General features: G+C 45.5%; 1 pseudogene; it reads right to left on the bottom strand.

The window, feature by feature from the left end:
• Positions 1-9,073: 9,073 nt before the first annotated feature.
• Positions 9,074-9,533, bottom strand: LOC115892848 (annotated as a pseudogene).
• Between the last annotated feature and the right edge of the window lie 1,192 nt (positions 9,534-10,725).

Genomic DNA, 10,725 nt, shown 5'->3' on the forward strand with positions numbered 1-10,725 from the left:
TAAATCTGCTGTTCCTTTTTTACCGATAAAGCTGGATTTACATTTGCTTTTTTGCCAGTATCTCGGGGTCCCCAGCTGGGCCTTGCAGAAGATGTGGTGGCAATGAACTTCGTCTTAAGATAAGGGGCGGGCAGCTGTGCTAACTGCATCTGGGACTCAAAACTTCTCCAGAAGAAGTGCTGGAGCAACCCCCTGCCTGAGTCTCCATGGCTCTGGCTCTGGGCCACTCCCTCCTGGTGCAGTTGGGAGCCCAGCTTCTCTCCAATCTGTGCCCAGACCTGTTGCGGGCATTGTGGAGGCTGACAGGCTTATTGAGTTTAATACCCCTGGGAACTTGCTAGGCCTTCAGTGCTTGGAACAACTCAGAAGGGCTACTCTGGCTCCAGAACTTCCTGAAGGCTCAGCTGCAATTACCCTTGGGCCTGCATTGCAGCTGGACTTCTCCCTGTGCCCAGTCCTGCATACTTCTGTCTTCCTCAGTTGTTGGTTCCAAGAGCACTCATTGATCAACGTTGTACACCCTACACTCCATCTCAGAGTTGGCCTCTCTGGGGATCTAGCTTGCTACAACCCCCAAGAGACTCTGGTCACTCACAGATCCACTTTGTGTTAAGAGACTTTTGGTTACAGGTAACAAAACAACCAAATCACATTGGCCTAAACTATGAAGGGCTCAGGTCAATAAATAGATGAGGCTTTATCCAGAAATCAAGTGATGGCACTAAGGACTTGGTTTCTATTTATCTACTTTGTTTTCTGAGGTGTTGCCCTTTCCTTAAGGTCAGCACTGCTTGTGGCCTCAATATGCCAGCATCTCCCAGGGTTGTGCAGGTCCTTGTACATGTCCTGTTGGAAAGAGAGAGACTGACTGTGTCCCAGAATTTTTAGCCAGTGTATTAAGATTCACTATAATTGGGCTGGGCACAGTGGCTCACGCCTGTAATCCTAGCACTTTGGGAGGCTGAGGCGGGTGGATCACTTGAGGTCAGGAGTTTGAGACAATCCTGGCCAACATGGCAACACCCTGTCTCTACTAAAAATACAAAATTTTGCTGAGCATGGCAGCAGGCACCTGTAATCCCAGCTACTCAGGAGGTGCTTGAACCTGGGAGGCAGAGGTTGCAGTGAGCTGAGATTGTGCCACTGCACTCTAGTCTGGGTGACGGGATGAGACTCCATCTCAAAAAAGAAAAAGAAAAAAAAAGATTCACTCTAATTGAACCAGCTTATATTACATGCCTATCTTGAGCCAGTCTTGGAGGTGGAACGTGTCTGCTGGTTTAATTCAGGTCACCGGCTCTACCTTGGAGCAGGGAAGGGATGGTTAAGATGGAACACGTGACCTAGGCTGAACCAACAGATACTCCCCAGAGTCATATGGATCTCCAAGCAGAAATGGACCATGTTGAATACAATAGCAAACACTTCAATAGAACCTACTTTATGCTTTACATATATCGACTCACTACATCCTCACAGCAGCAACCCTGTGAAATAAGGTATTGTTATTTTCATTTTACAGATGAAGAAACCAAAGGATGAAAAGGCAAAGTGACTTTTCCAAAGTCACCAGGTTACTAAGTGGCAGAGGCAGTTTGCTCTTAACCTCTGTATAATCAGGAGCTCAGCTGAGCAGGAGAGAGCTGAACTTCCAAGTGCTGGAGCAGCTGATTAATGATGGCCTGGCATGGTGGCTCATGCCTGTAATCCTCACACTTTGGGAGGCTGAGGCCAGTGGATTGCTTAATCTCAGGAATTTGAGACCAGCCTGGGCAACATGGTGAAACCCTGTCTCTATAAAAAATATAAAAATTAGCTGGGTATGATGGCATGCGCCTGTAGTCCTAGCTACTATAGTGGGAGACTGAGGTAGGAGGATTGCTTGAGCCCAGGAGGCAGAGGTTGCAGTGAGCCGAGATCACACCACTGCACTCCAGCCTGGGTGACAGAGTGAAACCCTGTCTCAAAACAAAAAAAGTCAAAATGAAAGCAATAGCCAAGCCCCAAATCTCTTATTATTACAGTACAAGGAAGAGGCTAAACCAGAGAACCCGGTTTGCTTTATTTTGTAGAACACAGATCCACCCTGTTCTCATTTCCTCATAGAATGATGCCATCTGGGGTCGGATGGATGAGCACAGGTGTGGGGTTGGTCTCACTGCAGAAGAGCTTCCAACAAAAGGCTCCTGCAGTTGTACAGACCTGGGGGTCAGGGATTGGGGGAAGGGGGGAAGGGCAAGTGGGAAAAGTTCTGAGTCAGCATGGAGGAAAGTGTCTTCAAGGATTCCCCACTCCCCATGGTAAGGAGGTCCTGGCCAAAGGCTTACCCCACTGCAATGAAGACGTGTCTGAATGAAGACCTGGGGTAGGAGCGGAGATGTGTGTGAGAGGTCGACTGTCCAGGAGGCTTGAGTCTGTGCCTGCAACTGTCTTTAAAGACTGCAATGCATCAGCTGTGCACAGCTCAGCTGTGAGGCCTGCCAGGTAAAACCTGTCATTGCCTGTGGTTGAGCTGAAAAATCACACACAGGCTTTTAGCCAGGAGCAGGACTTTTTGTGAAGGGATGCATAAGTTCAGAGGAGGAAAACCAAGAAAGGAAGGCTGGACATAGATTCCTTCACATTGCATGTAGCCCTCATGCCTCCAAATGTGCCAGAGAGTGACCCCACACATGTACAGCATCTGCACATGGGTATCTTCCCAGGTACTCAAGAGTCGTGTGTGCAGCTCTCACAGGCAGATACACCTGCATGCACATGCACATGGATGCATACTGGGACTGTTTCTTTACTTTTTTTCTTTTTTGAGATGGAGTCTTGCTCTGTCGCCCAGGTTGAAGTGCAGTGGCATAATCTCCACTTACTGCAACTTCCGCTCCCTGGGTTCAAGTGATTCTCCTGCCTCAGCCCCCCAATTAGCTGGGATTACAGGCGCCTATCACCACTCCCAGCTAATTTTTGTGTTTTAGTAGAGACGGGGTTTCACCATGTTGGCTAGGTTGGTCTCCAACTCCTGACCTCAAGTGATCCACCCATCTTGGCCTCCCAAAGTGCTGGGATTACAGGCATGAGCCACCGAACCCGGCCGGGACTGTTTGAATGAGTGAAAGCAGTACTCCCAACAGCATGCCTTGTCAGGAATTCTCTGTCTCATCCTCAATAACAATGCTGCATAACAAACAACTGCAAAACTCAATGGCCTTTCAAAAGCAGTTTATTCTTTTTTTTTTTTTTTTTTTTTTTTTTGAGACGCAGTCTCGCTCTGTCCCCCAGGCTGGAGTGCAGTGGCGTGATCTTGGCTCACTGCAAGCTCCGCCTCCCAGGTTCACACTATTCTCCTGCCTCAGCCTCCCGAATAGCTGGGACTACAGGCACCCACCACCTCGCCCGGCTAATTTTTGTATTTTTAGTAGAGACGGGGTTTCACCATGTTAGCCAGGAAGGTCTCGATCTCCTGACCTCGTGATCCACCCGCCTTGGCCTCCCAAAGTGTTGGGATTACAGGCATGAGCCACTGCGCCCGGCCAAAAGCAATTTATTCTTATACTCAGGGTCTGCAGGACAATTGTACTTTGGCTGAACTAGACTAGGTTTGGTTGGGTGGTTCTGCTTCAGGTTGCAGGTCAGATGGTCCTGGTTTCAGACTGTGGGTTAGGCTCGGGGGTGCTCCCTATGTTCTGGGGCCATCAGAGATGCGCTTTTTTCAAGAAGGACCACTGGAGTATGAGTTATGTTAAACCACACAAGACCTCTGCTTGCACATGTGCTAGCATTTCATCGATCAAAGAAAGTCACTCCATCTTCAAAACCAGTAACTGTTGGTTGAATTCTCATATATTACTAAGGTTTCCTCTTCTGCCTCCCTTTTTGACTTGTTATTTCTTTGTTTTTGTTTGAGATGGAGTTTCGCTCTTGTTGCCCAGGCTGGAGTGCAATGGTGTGATCTTGGCTCACTGCAACTTCCACCTTCTGGGTTCAAGTGATTTTCCTGCCTCAGCCTCCCAAGTAGCTGGGATTACAGGCATGTTTGTATGTAAAAATACAAAACCCCGGCTAGTTTTGTATTTTTAGTAGAGATTGAGTTTCACCATGTTGGTCAGGCTGGTCTTGAACTCCTGACCTCAGGTAGTCTGCCTGTCTCGGCCTCCCAAAGTGTTGGGATTATAGGCGTAAGCCATCAAGCCCACCCCCTTTTCCTGCTTTAAAGGATTCTTGTGATTACATTGGGCCCACTGGGATAATCCAGGGCAATCTCCCCTTTTGAAGGTCAGCTCAGCCGGGCATGGTGCTCACACTTGTAATCCCAGCGCTTTGGGAGGCCAAGGCAGGAGGACTGCTTGAGCCTAGGAGTTTGAGACCAGACCTGGAAACATAGTGAGACCTCGTCTCAAAGAAATAAGATATAGGTCAGCTGATTAGCAACTTTTATCAGCAACCATAATTCCTCTTTGCCATGTGACAACACGTTCCCAGGTATTCTAGGGATAGGATGTGGACATCTTTAGGAAGCTATTATTCTGCCTACTATGGTCTGTGCGCTGGCCTCCAAAGATTTATGTCCATCCCACGTGCAAAACACATTCACCTCATCCAAAAATCTCATCTCATTACATCATCAACTCAAAGCAAAAAAACTCACTTAAATTTCATCAGATCAAAAATCCCAAATCTCATGATTTAAATCAGGTATCACAGAGACTCTGAGAATAATTCATCCTTGGGCACAATTATTTTTTATCTGTGAATGTGTGAAACTCAAGAAACAAGTTACCCACTCCCAAAATACAATAGTGGATGGGTGTAAGGTAACAGTTATAAACTTTCCTATTCCAAAAAGGAGAAAATGGGCCAAGTGTGGTGGCTTGCACCTGTAATTCCAGCACTTTGGGAGGCTGAGGGGGGCGGATCACTCCTGAAGTCAGCAGTTCAAGACCAGCCTGGTCAGCATGGTGAAACCCTGTCTCTACTAAAAATACAAAAATTAGTTGGGCATGGTGTGGGCGCCTGTAATCCCAGCTACTTAGGAGGCTGAGGCAGGAGAATCACTTGAACCTGGGAGGTGGAGGTTGCAGTGAGCTGGGATTGTGCCACTGCATTCCAGGATGAGTGACAGAGTGAGTGAGACTCCATCTCAAAAAAGAAGAAAAAAAAAAAGAAGAAAATGAAAGAGAAAGAAAGGAATCACTGGGCCTAAGCAATTTCAAAATTCAGCTGCTAAGTCAGGCACAGTGGCAGATGTTTGTAGACCCAGCTACCTGGCAGCGGGGGGTCGGGGGGTTGGTGGGTGAGGCAGGAAGATTGCTTGAGGCCAAAAGTTCAAGGCTTATAATGTGCTATGATCACTCCTGGGAATAGCCATTACACTCCAGCCTGGGCAATATAGTGAGACCCTGTCTCTAAAAAAAAAAAAAAAAAAAAAAAAATCCAACTGCTTTCAAAGCCTGGGAATAATCCTCTGGGTTTGTGGCTCTGCCCTCTGGTTCAAGACTCCATGTTCTAAGCCATCTTTCCTTTTTGATAAAGACAGTACCTTTTCGTAGCTCAGTAGTTTCATCAGCCTATATCCTCTCTATAGAATTTTGGGAGATTGACAGCCTTCAGTTTTGTCCTCTTTCTGTCCCCTTTAAACTAAAATGGCCGTGTTTCTGCTAATATAACATGCTCAATAACTTGTGGGTACTCTGTGTATGTCATGGGAATTCTCTCCATTAGATAAGAGGCTCTTCCACATATTTTCTTTAGATAAGCTCACCTCTATTTTTGGCTTCTTCTCAGATGACTAAGGGAATCTATGAGTCACATGCTTAGTTTCTTCCAAGAGCTTTTAAAAAACTTGTGGTAAAATAAACGGAAAACAAAATTTATCTCTTTTTTTTTTTTTGAGACAGAGTCTCGCTCTGTTGCCCAGCCTGGAGTGCAGTGGCTGGATCTCAGCTCACTGCAAACTCCACCTCCCGGGTTTACGCCATTCTCCTGCCTCAGCCTCCCGAGTAGCTGGGACTACAGGCACCCGCCACCTCGCCTGGCTAGTTTTTTGTATTTTTTAGTAGAGACGGGGTTTCACCGGGTTAGCCAGGATGGTCTCGATCTCCTGACCACGTGATCTGCCTGTCTTAGCCTCCCAAAGTGCTGGGATTACAGGCGTGAGCCACCGCGCCTGGCCCAAAATTTATCATTTTAACCATGATAAGTGTACAATTCAGTCACGTTAAGTATATACACAGTGTAGCATAACCTTATTACTACCTATTATTTCCAGAACCACTGTCTATTTCCAGAAAGTTTTCATCATCCTAAACAGAGATTCTGCACTCATTAAATAATAACTTCCCATTTCCTCCTCCTGCTCCCAGCCCCTTGGTAACTTATTTTTTTGTTTATTTTGAGACAGGACCTCATTCCGGTCATCCAGGCTAGAGTGTGGTGTCATCATCACAGCTCACTGCAGCCTCAACTTCTCAGGCTCAGGTGATTCTCCCACCTCAGTCTCATCAGTAGCTGGGACTATAGGCAGGTGCCATCATGCCCTGCTATTTTTTTTTTTGTAGTTTTAGTAGAGATGGCATTTCGCCATGTTCCCCAGGCTGGTCTCAAACTCCAGGACTCAAGCGATCCACCTGTCTTGGCCTCCCAAAATGCTGGGAATACAGGTGTGAGCTATCATGCCTGGCCAGTAATTTCTTCTTCTTTTTTTAAATTTCTTAAAATTTTTCTTAATCACTTATAAGTAACAAAAACCCAATATGTATTAACACATAAATAACATTTTTGACAAATAGCTATTTTTTTCACATATTAAAACCCACTAAAAATAACCATTTTTCTAACCAACAACAACAAAAATCATTAGAAGAGTACTGCTGCTTTACATTTCTCCAAATCTCTTCAATGTCTGACAACAGACGAAAGCTGGATTCTCATCTGCTTTTGCATTCAGCCTATTACAATATCACACCAGATAGCCTCTTGAAAACTCCTCTGCACACTCATGAAAAAATGAGAGTGAAAAAGATAAACGATGGCCGGGCATGGTGGGTCACACCTGTAATTCCCAGCACTTTTTGAGGCTGAGGTGGGCAGATCACTTGAGCTCAGGAGTTCCAGACCAGCCTGGCCAACATGGTGAAACCCTGTCTCCACTAAAAATACAAAAATACAAAAATTAGCCAGGTGTGGTGGCGGGTGCCTGTAATCCCAGCTACTCAGGAAGCTGAGGTAGGAGAATTGCTTGAACCTGTGAGGCGGAGGCTGCAATGAGCTGAGATCGTGCCATTGCACTCTAGTCTGGGCAACAGAGCAAGACTCCTGCTCAAATAAAAAAAAAAGAAAAACAATAAAAGATGAAATGATGTCTTAGTGTTATAAAAATAGCTTTGGCCGGGCGCGGTGGCTCAAGCCTGTAATCCCAGCACTTTGGGAGGCCGAGACGGGCGGATCACGAGGTCAGGAAATCGAGACCATCCTGGCTAACACGGTGAAACCCCGTCTCTACTAAAAAATACAAAAAACTAGCCGGGCGACGAGGCGGGCGCCTGTAGTCCCAACTACTCGGGAGGCTGAGACAGGAGAATGGCGTGAACCCGGGAGGCGGAGCTTGCAGTGAGCTGAGAGCCGGCCACTGCACTCCAGCCTTGGTGGCAGAGCAAGACTCCGTCTCAAAAAAAAAAAAAAAAAAAAAAAAAATAGCTTTGACCGCCGGGCGCGGTGGCTCAAGCCTGTAATCCCAGCACTTTGGGAGGCTGAGACGGGCGGATCACGAGGTCAGGAGATGGAGACCATCCTGGCTAAAACGGTGAAACCCCGTCTCTACTAAAAAATACAAAAAACTAGCCTGGGCGAGGTGGCGGGCGCCTGTAGTCCCAGCTACTCGGAGGCTGAGGCAGGAGAATGGCATAAACCCGGGAGGTGGAGCTTGCAGTGAGCTGAGAACTGGCCACTGCACTCCAGCCCGGGCGACAGAGCGAGACTCCGTCTCAAAAAAAAAAAAAAAAAAAAAATAGCTTTGACCTAGAATACCCTTGAAAAGCTCTTCAGGGCCCCAGACCACACTTTGAGAACTGCTCTAGACGAATCTCTTCATTTTACATATAAGGACTATGGACCTCAGAGAGAGTAAGTGAGTAATTCAACATCACACAGCCTATTAATAGTAGGATACCGACATTAGATGCTTTGTCTCACTTCTCTTGGTTTAGGTTCTCAATTGAAAACCTGGGAAATATACCCTAATGACCTGTCCTATTCCCTGTAAGTTGCAAAGATTGTCACAATATATTACCCTCCCCACCATTTCTTTAATAAAAGAGGTAATCGGCCGGGCGCGGTGGCTCAAGCCTGTAATCCCAGCACTTTGGGAGGCCGAGACGGGCGGATCACGAGGTCAGGAGATTGAGACCATCCTGGCTAACACGGTGAAACCCCGTCTCTACTAAAAAATACAAAAAACTAGCCGGGCGAGGTGGCGGGCGCCTGTAGTCCCAGCTACTCGGGAGGCTGAGGCAGGAGAATGGCGTAAACCTGGGAGGCAGAGGTTGCAGTGAGCTGAGATCCGGACACTGCACTCCAGCCCGGGCGACAGAGCGAGACTCTGTCTCAAAAAAAATAAAATAAAATAAAAATAAAAATAAAAATAAATAAAAGAGGTAATCAACAAACTTGGTAAATTTTGCAACAGGCATACTGTGTTTGAATCTAAACTATAATATGTGAATTTGGGTCTCTATTTGAACAGAAACACTAAGGCAAATTCGACTGCCTCCTACTCCATGCAAGCTAGTAATGACAAAGCGCACAGTACACATCATAAGTAAATATGGAAAGCAAATTACCCATAATATCAGCGTTTATCATATATTCTGTGTCTGGAATACAATTCAATGACATATTTCAGAAAAATTTTCTCAAGTACTAGCTGAAAGGGTGGTGGGTACATTAAGAGACTGCAAATAAATTGGCAATCACAGGAACTTTTTAAAGATAAAATGGAGTTGTTCTGCAATGTAGATATTTTTCATTCCTTAACCAGACCTTATTTTTGTCTTTTTAAAGAAAATCAAGAAATCTTCTCGGCCACCTAGAGATGATTTCCTTTGTATCCCACCAGATGGTTCAACTCTTCTACAAATGGATCATAGCCTTGTTCTTTTAAACAACATAGTCCCCAGAAAAGCTGCTGCAGAGGAGGAAATTCTTCCCAAGGAACCCACTCCCAACTTTCATTTTTTTCAGACTCTACATTCTTTGGTTCTGAATCATGAGTCACATCCACTTCTCCTTTCATTAATATAGTAACATAATGGTAATTCTCCTTCTCAGTGAAAGAATTCACAACTGAGGCAAAGCGAACATTTTTTCAGGTGAAGAGCTGCTTTTTCCCAGGTTTCCCTTCGAGCACATTCTTCTCAGGTCTCACAGAATTCCAGATGACCTCCAGGGAGTTGGAAACTGCCGACTCCAACCGAGCCTTTCCTCTTCCTGAGGAGGAGGCAACACAGATGCTTGCAGCTGGTCACCGCGACTCCGACTCCGGGCATGGCTCCCGCAGCTCTGCGCTGGCGGTCATAGTGCGCGGAAGCCCGGCCAGTAATTTCTATTCTGCTTTCTGTCTCTGTGAATTTGCCAATGCTAAGTACCTCATATAAGTAAAATTATACAACATTTCCCTTTTTGTGTGTGGCTTATTTCACTTGAAATGATGTTTTAAAGGCTCATCCGTGTTGTAGCATGTTATCAGAATTTCATTCTTTTTTATGGCTGAATAACATTCCATTGCATAAATATACCACATTCTGTTTACCCATTTATCTATTGATGTACATTTGGGTTATTTCCACCTTTTGGCTACTGTGAATAATGCTGCTATGAACACTGGAGTACAAGATCTGTTTGAGTCCCTGCTTTCAATTCTTTTGGATATATGTCTAGGAGCAAAACTGCTGGATCATATAATTCTCTGTTTAAATCTTTGAGGAACCACCAAGCCGTTTTCCACAGTGGCTACACTGTTTTACATTCCCACAAGCAATGCATGAGGGTTCCATATCCTCCCCCATATCCTCATCAACACATCTTTTCTCTTTTCTCTGGTTTTTTTTTTTTTTTTTTTTTTTTTTTTTTTTTTTTTTTTTTGTGGAGTCTTGCTCTGTTACCCAGGCTGGAGTGCAGTGGCGTCATCTTGGCTCACTGCAGCCTCCACTTCCTGGGTTCAAGTGATTCTTCTGCCTCAGCCTTCCCGAGTAGCTGGGACTACAGGCGCTTACTACCACACCTGGCTAAGTTTTGTATTTTTAGTAGAGATGGGGTTTCGTCATGTTGGGCAGGCTGGTCTTGAACTCCTGACCTCAGGTAATGCACCCAGCTTGGTCTCCCAAAGTGCTGGGATTACAGACATGACCGACGGTGCCTGGCCATGTGTGTGTTTTTAAAGTGGTCATCTTCATGGATGTGAAGTGGTAGCTCACTGTGGTTTTTACTTGTATTTCTGTAATGACTAATGATGTTGAGCATCTTTTCGTGGGTTTATTTCAAAGAGCCTTTTGTGAGACCAAGCACCCTGACCCTTTGATCTTTATGAGGTATTTGTTGCAAAAGTTTGACCGCCACAATCTCAGCATTTTATCTCGGGTATGTTTCCCTGACAGTGAATCTCTCTCTCTCTCTCTTTTAAAAGTATTTTAATTTTCTTAGTCTTTTTTTTTTGTGTGTGTGTGTATGTGTGACAGTCTT

Source organism: Rhinopithecus roxellana, chromosome 13 (assembly GCF_007565055.1).
Source record: "Rhinopithecus roxellana isolate Shanxi Qingling chromosome 13, ASM756505v1, whole genome shotgun sequence".
NCBI classification, from domain to species: domain Eukaryota; kingdom Metazoa; phylum Chordata; class Mammalia; order Primates; family Cercopithecidae; genus Rhinopithecus; species Rhinopithecus roxellana.